This window comes from Salmo salar, chromosome ssa09 (genome assembly GCF_905237065.1).
Source record: "Salmo salar chromosome ssa09, Ssal_v3.1, whole genome shotgun sequence".
Taxonomy (NCBI): domain Eukaryota; kingdom Metazoa; phylum Chordata; class Actinopteri; order Salmoniformes; family Salmonidae; genus Salmo; species Salmo salar.
The window spans coordinates 46,095,001-46,107,667 of record NC_059450.1 but is presented as its reverse complement, the minus strand read 5'-3'; the positions used below and the strand labels follow the sequence as shown (position 1 = coordinate 46,107,667).

At 33.4% G+C, this 12,667-nt stretch overlaps 1 protein-coding gene across 10 annotated transcripts in view; it reads right to left on the bottom strand.

Moving 5' to 3' along the window:
* Positions 1-12,667, bottom strand: part of LOC106611444 (mitogen-activated protein kinase kinase kinase kinase 5) — a 142,094-nt gene that overhangs the window by 103,357 nt on the left and 26,070 nt on the right. The gene's annotated exons all lie outside the window — the stretch shown is intronic.

Here is a 12,667-nt window from a genome sequence, read left to right as displayed (position 1 = left end):
ACTGAAGACTACATTATTAAAGTACAGTAAACATGTCAGATCTGACTGTACTGAAGACTACATTTATTAAAGTACAGTAAACATGTCAGACCTGACTGTACTGAAGACTACATTATTAAAGAGTAGTACAGTAAACATGTCAGATCTGACTGTACTGAAGACTACATTATTAAAGTACAGTAAACATGTCAGATCTGACTGTACTGAAGGCTACATTATTAAAGAGTAGTACAGTAAACATGTCAGACCTGACTGTACTGAAGACTACATTATTAAAGTACAGTAAAGATGTCAGATCTGACTGTACTGAAGGCTACATTTATTAAAGTACAGTAAACATGTCAGACCTGACTGTACTGAAGACTACATTATTAAAGAGTAGTACAGTAAACATGTCAGATCTGACTGTACTGAAGACTACATTATTAAAGTACAGTAAACATGTCAGATCTGACTGTACTGAAGACTACATTATTAAAGTATAGTAAACATGTCAGATCTGACTGTACTGAAGACTACATTATTAAAGTACAGTAAACATGTCAGACCTGACTGTACTGAAGACTACATTATTAAAGTACAGTAAACATGTCAGACCTGACTGTACTGAAGACTACATTATTAAAGTATAGTAAACATGTCAGATCTGACTGTACTGAAGACTACATTATTAAAGAGTAGTACAGTAAACATGTCAGATCTGACTGTACTGAAGACTACATTATTAAAGAGTAGTACAGTAAACATGTCAGATCTGACTGTACTGAAGACTACATTATTAAAGTACAGTAAACATGTCAGATCTGACTGTACTGAAGAGTACATTATTAAAGAGTAGTACAGTAACATGTCAGATCTGACTGTACTGAAGACTACATTATTAAAGTACAGTAAACATGTCAGATCTGACTGTACTGAAGACTACATTATTAAAGAGTAGTACAGTAAACATGTCAGATCTGACTGTACTGAAGACTACATTATTAAAGTACAGTAAACATGTCAGATCTGACTGTACTGAAGAATACATTATTAAAGTACAGTAAACATGTCAGATCTGACTGTACTGAAGACTACATTATTAAAGTACAGTAAACATGTCAGACCTGACTCTACTGAAGACTACATTATTAAAGTATAGTTAACATGTCAGATCTGACTGTACTGAAGACTACATTATTAAAGTATAGTAAACATGTCAGATCTGACTGTACTGAAGACTACATTATTAAAGTACAGTAAACATGTCAGACCTGACTGTACTGAAGACTACATTATTAAAGTACAGTAAACATGTAAGACCTGACTGTACTGAAGACTACATTATTAAAGTATAGTAAACATGTCAGATCTGACTGTACTGAAGACTACATTATTAAAGAGTAGTACAGTAAACATGTCAGATCTGACTGTACTGAAGACTACATTATTAAAGAGTAGTACAGTAAACATGTCAGATCTGACTGTACTGAAGACTACATTATTAAAGTACAGTAAACATGTCAGATCTGACTGTACTGAAGACTACATTATTAAAGTACAGTAAACATGTCAGATCTGACTGTACTGAAGACTACATTATTAAAGAGTAGTACAGTAAACATGTCAGACCTGACTGTACTGAAGACTACATTATTAAAGTACAGTAAACATGTCAGATCTGACTGTACTGAAGACTACATTATTAAAGAGTAGTACAGTAAACATGTCAGACCTGACTGTACTGAAGACTACATTATTAAAGTACAGTAAACATGTCAGATCTGACTGTACTGAAGACTACATTATTAAAGTACAGTAAACATGTCAGATCTGACTGTACTGAAGACTACATTATTAAAGTACAGTAAACATGTCAGACCTGACTGTACTGAAGACTACATTACTAAAGAGTAGTACAGTAAACATGTCAGATCTGACTGTACTGAAGGCTACATTATTAAAGAGTAGTACAGTAAACATGTCAGATCTGACTGTACTGAAGACTACATTATTAAAGTACAGTAAACATGTCAGATCTGACTGTACTGAAGACTACATTATTAAAGTACAGTAAACATGTCAGATCTGACTGTACTGAAGACTACATTATTAAAGTAGAGTAAACATGTCAGACCTGACTGTACTGAAGACTACATTATTAAAGTACAGTAAACATGTCAGACCTGACTGTACTAAAGACTACATTATTAAAGAGTAGTACAGTAAACATGTCAGATCTGACTGTACTGAAGACTACATTATTAAAGTACAGTAAACATGTCAGATCTGACAGTACTGAAGACTACATCATTAAAGAGTAGTACAGTAAACATGTCAGATCTGACTGTACTGAAGACTACATTATTAAAGTACAGTAAACATGTCAGATCTGACTGTACTGAAGGCTACATTATTAAAGAGTAGTACAGTAAACATGTCAGACCTGACTGTACTGAAGACTACATTATTAAAGTACAGTAAACATGTCAGACCTGACTGTACTGAAGACTACATTATTAAAGTACAGTAAACATGTCAGACCTGACTGTACTGAAGACTACATTATTAAAGTACAGTAAACATGTCAGATCTGACTGTACTGAAGACTACATTTATTAAAGTACAGTAAACATGTCAGACCTGACTGTACTGAAGACTACATTATTAAAGAGTAGTACAGTAAACATGTCAGATCTGACTGTACTGAAGACTACATTATTAAAGTACAGTAAACATGTCAGATCTGACTGTACTGAAGACTACATTATTAAAGAGTAGTACAGTAAACATGTCAGACCTGACTGTACTGAAGACTACATTATTAAAGTACAGTAAACATGTCAGATCTGACTGTACTGAAGACTACATTATTAAAGTACAGTAAACATGTCAGATCTGACTGTACTGAAGACTACATTATTAAAGTACAGTAAACATGTCAGACCTGACTGTACTGAAGACTACATTATTAAAGTACAGTAAACATGTCAGATCTGACTGTACTGAAGACTACATTTATTAAAGTACAGTAAACATGTCAGACCTGACTGTACTGAAGACTACATTATTAAAGAGTAGTACAGTAAACATGTCAGATCTGACTGTACTGAAGACTACATTATTAAAGTACAGTAAACATGTCAGATCTGACTGTACTGAAGACTACATTATTAAAGTACAGTAAACATGTCAGATCTGACTGTACTGAAGACTACATTATTAAAGTAGAGTAAACATGTCAGACCTGACTGTACTGAAGACTACATTATTAAAGTACAGTAAACATGTCAGACCTGACTGTAGTAAAGACTACATTATTAAAGTAGAGTAAACATGTCAGACCTGACTGTACTGAAGACTACATTATTAAAGTACAGTAAACATGTCAGACCTGACTGTAGTAAAGACTACATTATTAAAGAGTAGTACAGTAAACATGTCAGATCTGACTGTACTGAAGACTACATTATTAAAGTACAGTAAACATGTCAGATCTGACTGTACTGAAGACTACATTATTAAAGAGTAGTACAGTAAACATGTCAGATCTGACTGTACTGAAGACTACATTATTAAAGTACAGTAAACATGTCAGATCTGACTGTACTGAAGGCTACATTATTAAAGAGTAGTACAGTAAACATGTCAGACCTGACTGTACTGAAGACTACATTATTAAAGTACAGTAAACATGTCAGACCTGACTGTACTGAAGACTACATTATTAAAGTACAGTAAACATGTCAGATCTGACTGTACTGAAGACTACATTTATTAAAGTACAGTAAACATGTCAGACCTGACTGTACTGAAGACTACATTATTAAAGTACAGTAAACATGTCAGACCTGACTGTACTGAAGACTACATTATTAAAGTACAGTAAACATGTCAGATCTGACTGTACTGAAGACTACATTTATTAAAGTACAGTAAACATGTCAGACCTGACTGTACTGAAGACTACATTATTAAAGAGTAGTACAGTAAACATGTCAGATCTGACTGTACTGAAGACTACATTATTAAAGTACAGTAAACATGTCAGACCTGACTGTACTGAAGACTACATTATTAAAGAGTAGTACAGTAAACATGTCAGATCTGACTGTACTGAAGACTACATTATTAAAGTACAGTAAACATGTCAGATCTGACTGTACTGAAGGCTACATTATTAAAGAGTAGTACAGTAAACATGTCAGACCTGACTGTACTGAAGACTACATTATTAAAGTACAGTAAAGATGTCAGATCTGACTGTACTGAAGACTACATTTATTAAAGTACAGTAAACATGTCAGACCTGACTGTACTGAAGACTACATTATTAAAGAGTAGTACAGTAAACATGTCAGATCTGACTGTACTGAAGACTACATTATTAAAGTACAGTAAACATGTCAGATCTGACTGTACTGAAGACTACATTATTAAAGTATAGTAAACATGTCAGATCTGACTGTACTGAAGACTACATTATTAAAGTACAGTAAACATGTCAGACCTGACTGTACTGAAGACTACATTATTAAAGTACAGTAAACATGTCAGACCTGACTGTACTGAAGACTACATTATTAAAGTATAGTAAACATGTCAGATCTGACTGTACTGAAGACTACATTATTAAAGAGTAGTACAGTAAACATGTCAGATCTGACTGTACTGAAGACTACATTATTAAAGAGTAGTACAGTAAACATGTCAGATCTGACTGTACTGAAGACTACATTATTAAAGTACAGTAAACATGTCAGATCTGACTGTACTGAAGAGTACATTATTAAAGAGTAGTACAGTAACATGTCAGATCTGACTGTACTGAAGACTACATTATTAAAGTACAGTAAACATGTCAGATCTGACTGTACTGAAGACTACATTATTAAAGAGTAGTACAGTAAACATGTCAGATCTGACTGTACTGAAGACTACATTATTAAAGTACAGTAAACATGTCAGATCTGACTGTACTGAAGAATACATTATTAAAGTACAGTAAACATGTCAGATCTGACTGTACTGAAGACTACATTATTAAAGTACAGTAAACATGTCAGACCTGACTCTACTGAAGACTACATTATTAAAGTATAGTTAACATGTCAGATCTGACTGTACTGAAGACTACATTATTAAAGTATAGTAAACATGTCAGATCTGACTGTACTGAAGACTACATTATTAAAGTACAGTAAACATGTCAGACCTGACTGTACTGAAGACTACATTATTAAAGTACAGTAAACATGTAAGACCTGACTGTACTGAAGACTACATTATTAAAGTATAGTAAACATGTCAGATCTGACTGTACTGAAGACTACATTATTAAAGAGTAGTACAGTAAACATGTCAGATCTGACTGTACTGAAGACTACATTATTAAAGAGTAGTACAGTAAACATGTCAGATCTGACGGTACTGAAGACTACATTATTAAAGTACAGTAAACATGTCAGATCTGACTGTACTGAAGAATACATTATTAAAGTACAGTAAACATGTCAGATCTGACTGTACTGAAGACTACATTATTAAAGAGTAGTACAGTAAACATGTCAGACCTGACTGTACTGAAGACTACATTATTAAAGTACAGTAAACATGTCAGATCTGACTGTACTGAAGACTACATTATTAAAGAGTAGTACAGTAAACATGTCAGACCTGACTGTACTGAAGACTACATTATTAAAGTACAGTAAACATGTCAGATCTGACTGTACTGAAGACTACATTATTAAAGTACAGTAAACATGTCAGATCTGACTGTACTGAAGACTACATTATTAAAGTACAGTAAACATGTCAGACCTGACTGTACTGAAGACTACATTACTAAAGAGTAGTACAGTAAACATGTCAGATCTGACTGTACTGAAGGCTACATTATTAAAGAGTAGTACAGTAAACATGTCAGACCTGACTGTACTGAAGACTACATTATTAAAGTACAGTAAACATGTCAGATCTGACTGTACTGAAGACTACATTTATTAAAGTACAGTAAACATGTCAGACCTGACTGTACTGAAGACTACATTATTAAAGAGTAGTACAGTAAACATGTCAGATCTGACTGTACTGAAGACTACATTATTAAAGTACAGTAAACATGTCAGATCTGACTGTACTGAAGACTACATTATTAAAGAGTAGTACAGTAAACATGTCAGATCTGACTGTACTGAAGACTACATTATTAAAGTACAGTAAACATGTCAGATCTGACTGTACTGAAGACTACATTATTAAAGTACAGTAAACATGTCAGACCTGACTGTACTGAAGACTACATTATTAAAGTAGAGTAAACATGTCAGACCTGACTGTACTGAAGACTACATTATTAAAGTACAGTAAACATGTCAGACCTGACTGTACTAAAGACTACATTATTAAAGAGTAGTACAGTAAACATGTCAGATCTGACTGTACTGAAGACTACATTATTAAAGTACAGTAAACATGTCAGATCTGACAGTACTGAAGACTACATCATTAAAGAGTAGTACAGTAAACATGTCAGATCTGACTGTACTGAAGACTACATTATTAAAGTACAGTAAACATGTCAGATCTGACTGTACTGAAGGCTACATTATTAAAGAGTAGTACAGTAAACATGTCAGACCTGACTGTACTGAAGACTACATTATTAAAGTACAGTAAACATGTCAGACCTGACTGTACTGAAGACTACATTATTAAAGTACAGTAAACATGTCAGACCTGACTGTACTGAAGACTACATTATTAAAGTATAGTAAACATGTCAGATCTGACTGTACTGAAGACTACATTATTAAAGAGTAGTACAGTAAACATGTCAGATCTGACTGTACTGAAGACTACATTATTAAAGAGTAGTACAGTAAACATGTCAGATCTGACTGTACTGAAGACTACATTATTAAAGTACAGTAAACATGTCAGATCTGACTGTACTGAAGACTACATTATTAAAGAGTAGTACAGTAAACATGTCAGATCTGACTGTACTGAAGACTACATTATTAAAGTACAGTAAACATGTCAGATCTGACTGTACTGAAGACTACATTATTAAAGTACAGTAAACATGTCAGACCTGACTGTACTGAAGACTACATTATTAAAGAGTAGTACAGTAAACATGTCAGACTTGACTGTACTGAAGACTACATTATTAAAGTACAGTAAACATGTCAGATCTGACTGTACTGAAGACTACATTATTAAAGTACAGTAAACATGTCAGATCTGACTGTACTGAAGACTACATTATTAAAGTACAGTAAACATGTCAGATCTGACTGTACTGAAGACTACATTATTAAAGTACAGTAAACATGTCAGACCTGACTGTACTGAAGACTACATTATTAAAGTACAGTAAACATGTCAGACCTGACTGTACTGAAGACTACATTATTAAAGTATAGTAAACATGTCAGATCTGACTGTACTGAAGACTACATTATTAAAGAGTAGTACAGTAAACATGTCAGATCTGACTGTACTGAAGACTACATTATTAAAGAGTAGTACAGTAAACATGTCAGATCTGACTGTACTGAAGACTACATTATTAAAGTACAGTAAACATGTCAGATCTGACTGTACTGAAGAGTACATTATTAAAGAGTAGTACAGTAAACATGTCAGATCTGACTGTACTGAAGACTACATTATTAAAGTACAGTAAACATGTCAGATCTGACTGTACTGAAGACTACATTATTAAAGAGTAGTACAGTAAACATGTCAGATCTGACTGTACTGAAGACTACATTATTAAAGTACAGTAAACATGTCAGATCTGACTGTACTGAAGAATACATTATTAAAGTACAGTAAACATGTCAGATCTGACTGTACTGAAGACTACATTATTAAAGTACAGTAAACATGTCAGACCTGACTCTACTGAAGACTACATTATTAAAGTATAGTTAACATGTCAGATCTGACTGTACTGAAGACTACATTATTAAAGTATAGTAAACATGTCAGATCTGACTGTACTGAAGACTACATTATTCAAGTACAGTAAACATGTCAGACCTGACTGTACTGAAGACTACATTATTAAAGTACAGTAAACATGTCAGACCTGACTGTACTGAAGACTACATTATTAAAGTATAGTAAACATGTCAGATCTGACTGTACTGAAGACTACATTATTAAAGAGTAGTACAGTAAACATGTCAGATCTGACTGTACTGAAGACTACATTATTAAAGAGTAGTACAGTAAACATGTCAGATCTGACTGTACTGAAGACTACATTATTAAAGTACAGTAAACATGTCAGATCTGACTGTACTGAAGACTACATTATTAAAGAGTAGTACAGTAAACATGTCAGATCTGACTGTACTGAAGACTACATTATTAAAGTACAGTAAACATGTCAGATCTGACTGTACTGAAGACTACATTATTAAAGTACAGTAAACATGTCAGACCTGACTGTACTGAAGACTACATTATTAAAGAGTAGTACAGTAAACATGTCAGACTTGACTGTACTGAAGACTACATTATTAAAGTACAGTAAACATGTCAGACCTGACTGTACTGAAGACTACATTATTAAAGTACAGTAAACATGTCAGATCTGACTGTACTGAAGACTACATTATTAAAGTACAGTAAACATGTCAGATCTGACTGTACTGAAGACTACATTATTAAAGTACAGTAAACATGTCAGATCTGACTGTACTGAAGACTACATTATTAAAGTACAGTAAACATGTCAGACCTGACTGTACTGAAGACTACATTATTAAAGTATAGTAAACATGTCAGACCTGACTGTACTGAAGACTACATTATTAAAGTACAGTAAACATGTCAGACCTGACTGTACTGAAGACTACATTATTAAAGTACAGTAAACATGTCAGATCTGACTGTACTGAAGACTACATTATTAAAGAGTAGTACAGTAAACATGTCAGATCTGACTGTACTGAAGACTACATTATTAAAGTACAGTAAACATGTCAGATCTGACTGTACTGAAGACTACATTATTAAAGAGTAGTACAGTAAACATGTCAGATCTGACTGTACTGAAGACTACATTATTAAAGTACAGTAAACATGTCAGATCTGACTGTACTGAAGAATACATTATTAAAGTACAGTAAACATGTCAGACCTGACTGTACTGAAGACTACATTATTAAAGTACAGTAAACATGTCAGACCTGACTGTACTGAAGACTACATTATTAAAGTATAGTAAACATGTCAGATCTGACTGTACTGAAGACTACATTATTAAAGAGTAGTACAGTAAACATGTCAGATCTGACTGTACTGAAGACTACATTATTAAAGAGTAGTACAGTAAACATGTCAGATCTGACTGTACTGAAGACTACATTATTAAAGTACAGTAAACATGTCAGATCTGACTGTACTGAAGACTACATTATTAAAGAGTAGTACAGTAAACATGTCAGATCTGACTGTACTGAAGACTACATTATTAAAGTACAGTAAACATGTCAGATCTGACTGTACTGAAGACTACATTATTAAAGTACAGTAAACATGTCAGATCTGACTGTACTGAAGACTACATTATTAAAGAGTAGTACAGTAAACATGTCAGACCTGACTGTACTGAAGACTACATTATTAAAGGTAGTACAGTAAACTTGTCAGACCTGACTGTACTGAAGGCTACATTATTAAAGTACAGTAAACATGTCAGACCTGACTGTACTAAAGACTACATTATTAAAGTAGTACAGTAAACATGTCAGATCTGACTGTACTGAAGACTACATTATTAAAGTACAGTAAACATGTCAGATCTGACTGTACTGAAGACTACATTATTAAAGTACAGTAAACATGTCAGACCTGACTGTACTGAAGACTACATTATTAAAGTACAGTAAACATGTCAGACCTGACTGTACTGAAGACTACATTATTAAAGTATAGTAAACATGTCAGATCTGACTGTACTGAAGACTACATTATTAAAGAGTAGTACAGTAAACATGTCAGATCTGACTGTACTGAAGACTACATTATTAAAGAGTAGTACAGTAAACATGTCAGATCTGACTGTACTGAAGACTACATTATTAAAGTACAGTAAACATGTCAGATCTGACTGTACTGAAGAGTACATTATTAAAGAGTAGTACAGTAAACATGTCAGATCTGACTGTACTGAAGACTACATTATTAAAGTACAGTAAACATGTCAGATCTGACTGTACTGAAGACTACATTATTAAAGAGTAGTACAGTAAACATGTCAGATCTGACTGTACTGAAGACTACATTATTAAAGTACAGTAAACATGTCAGATCTGACTGTACTGAAGAATACATTATTAAAGTACAGTAAACATGTCAGATCTGACTGTACTGAAGACTACATTATTAAAGTACAGTAAACATGTCAGACCTGACTCTACTGAAGACTACATTATTAAAGTATAGTTAACATGTCAGATCTGACTGTACTGAAGACTACATTATTAAAGTATAGTAAACATGTCAGATCTGACTGTACTGAAGACTACATTATTCAAGTACAGTAAACATGTCAGACCTGACTGTACTGAAGACTACATTATTAAAGTACAGTAAACATGTCAGACCTGACTGTACTGAAGACTACATTATTAAAGTATAGTAAACATGTCAGATCTGACTGTACTGAAGACTACATTATTAAAGAGTAGTACAGTAAACATGTCAGATCTGACTGTACTGAAGACTACATTATTAAAGAGTAGTACAGTAAACATGTCAGATCTGACTGTACTGAAGACTACATTATTAAAGTACAGTAAACATGTCAGATCTGACTGTACTGAAGACTACATTATTAAAGAGTAGTACAGTAAACATGTCAGATCTGACTGTACTGAAGACTACATTATTAAAGTACAGTAAACATGTCAGATCTGACTGTACTGAAGACTACATTATTAAAGTACAGTAAACATGTCAGACCTGACTGTACTGAAGACTACATTATTAAAGAGTAGTACAGTAAACATGTCAGACTTGACTGTACTGAAGACTACATTATTAAAGTACAGTAAACATGTCAGACCTGACTGTACTGAAGACTACATTATTAAAGTACAGTAAACATGTCAGATCTGACTGTACTGAAGACTACATTATTAAAGTACAGTAAACATGTCAGATCTGACTGTACTGAAGAATACATTATTAAAGTACAGTAAACATGTCAGATCTGACTGTACTGAAGACTACATTATTAAAGTACAGTAAACATGTCAGACCTGACTGTACTGAAGACTACATTATTAAAGTATAGTAAACATGTCAGACCTGACTATACTGAAGACTACATTATTAAAGTACAGTAAACATGTCAGACCTGACTGTACTGAAGACTACATTATTAAAGTACAGTAAACATGTCAGATCTGACTGTACTGAAGAGTACATTATTAAAGAGTAGTACAGTAAACATGTCAGATCTGACTGTACTGAAGACTACATTATTAAAGTACAGTAAACATGTCAGATCTGACTGTACTGAAGACTACATTATTAAAGAGTAGTACAGTAAACATGTCAGATCTGACTGTACTGAAGACTACATTATTAAAGTACAGTAAACATGTCAGATCTGACTGTACTGAAGAATACATTATTAAAGTACAGTAAACATGTCAGATCTGACTGTACTGAAGACTACATTATTAAAGTACAGTAAACATGTCAGACCTGACTCTACTGAAGACTACATTATTAAAGTATAGTTAACATGTCAGATCTGACTGTACTGAAGACTACATTATTAAAGAGTAGTACAGTAAACATGTCAGATCTGACTGTACTGAAGACTACATTATTAAAGAGTAGTACAGTAAACATGTCAGATCTGACTGTACTGAAGACTACATTATTAAAGTACAGTAAACATGTCAGATCTGACTGTACTGAAGACTACATTATTAAAGAGTAGTACAGTAAACATGTCAGATCTGACTGTACTGAAGACTACATTATTAAAGTACAGTAAACATGTCAGATCTGACTGTACTGAAGACTACATTATTAAAGTACAGTAAACATGTCAGATCTGACTGTACTGAAGACTACATTATTAAAGAGTAGTACAGTAAACATGTCAGACCTGACTGTACTGAAGACTACATTATTAAAGTACAGTAAACTTGTCAGACCTGACTGTACTGAAGGCTACATTATTAAAGTACAGTAAACATGTCAGACCTGACTGTACTAAAGACTACATTATTAAAGAGTAGTACAGTAAACATGTCAGATCTGACTGTACTGAAGACTACATTATTAAAGTACAGTAAACATGTCAGATCTGACTGTACTGAAGACTACATTATTAAAGTACAGTAAACATGTCAGATCTGACTGTACTGAAGACTACATTATTAAAGTACAGTAAACATGTCAGATCTGACTGTACTGAAGACTACATTATTAAAGAGTAGTACAGTAAACCTTTTCTTAAAGCTTACCTTTACATTCTAAAAATACCTCTGGTTTGGAAATATCAAGTATCACTTCCTCACGTCCATCAGCTACAGACTATCACTTCCTCAAGTCACTAAGCCACAGACTGCTAGAATGGTATATATAGTGTTGGCTTGCTCCTTACCAGAGGTCGCTCTGGGCCCTAGGGGTCAAACGTAGT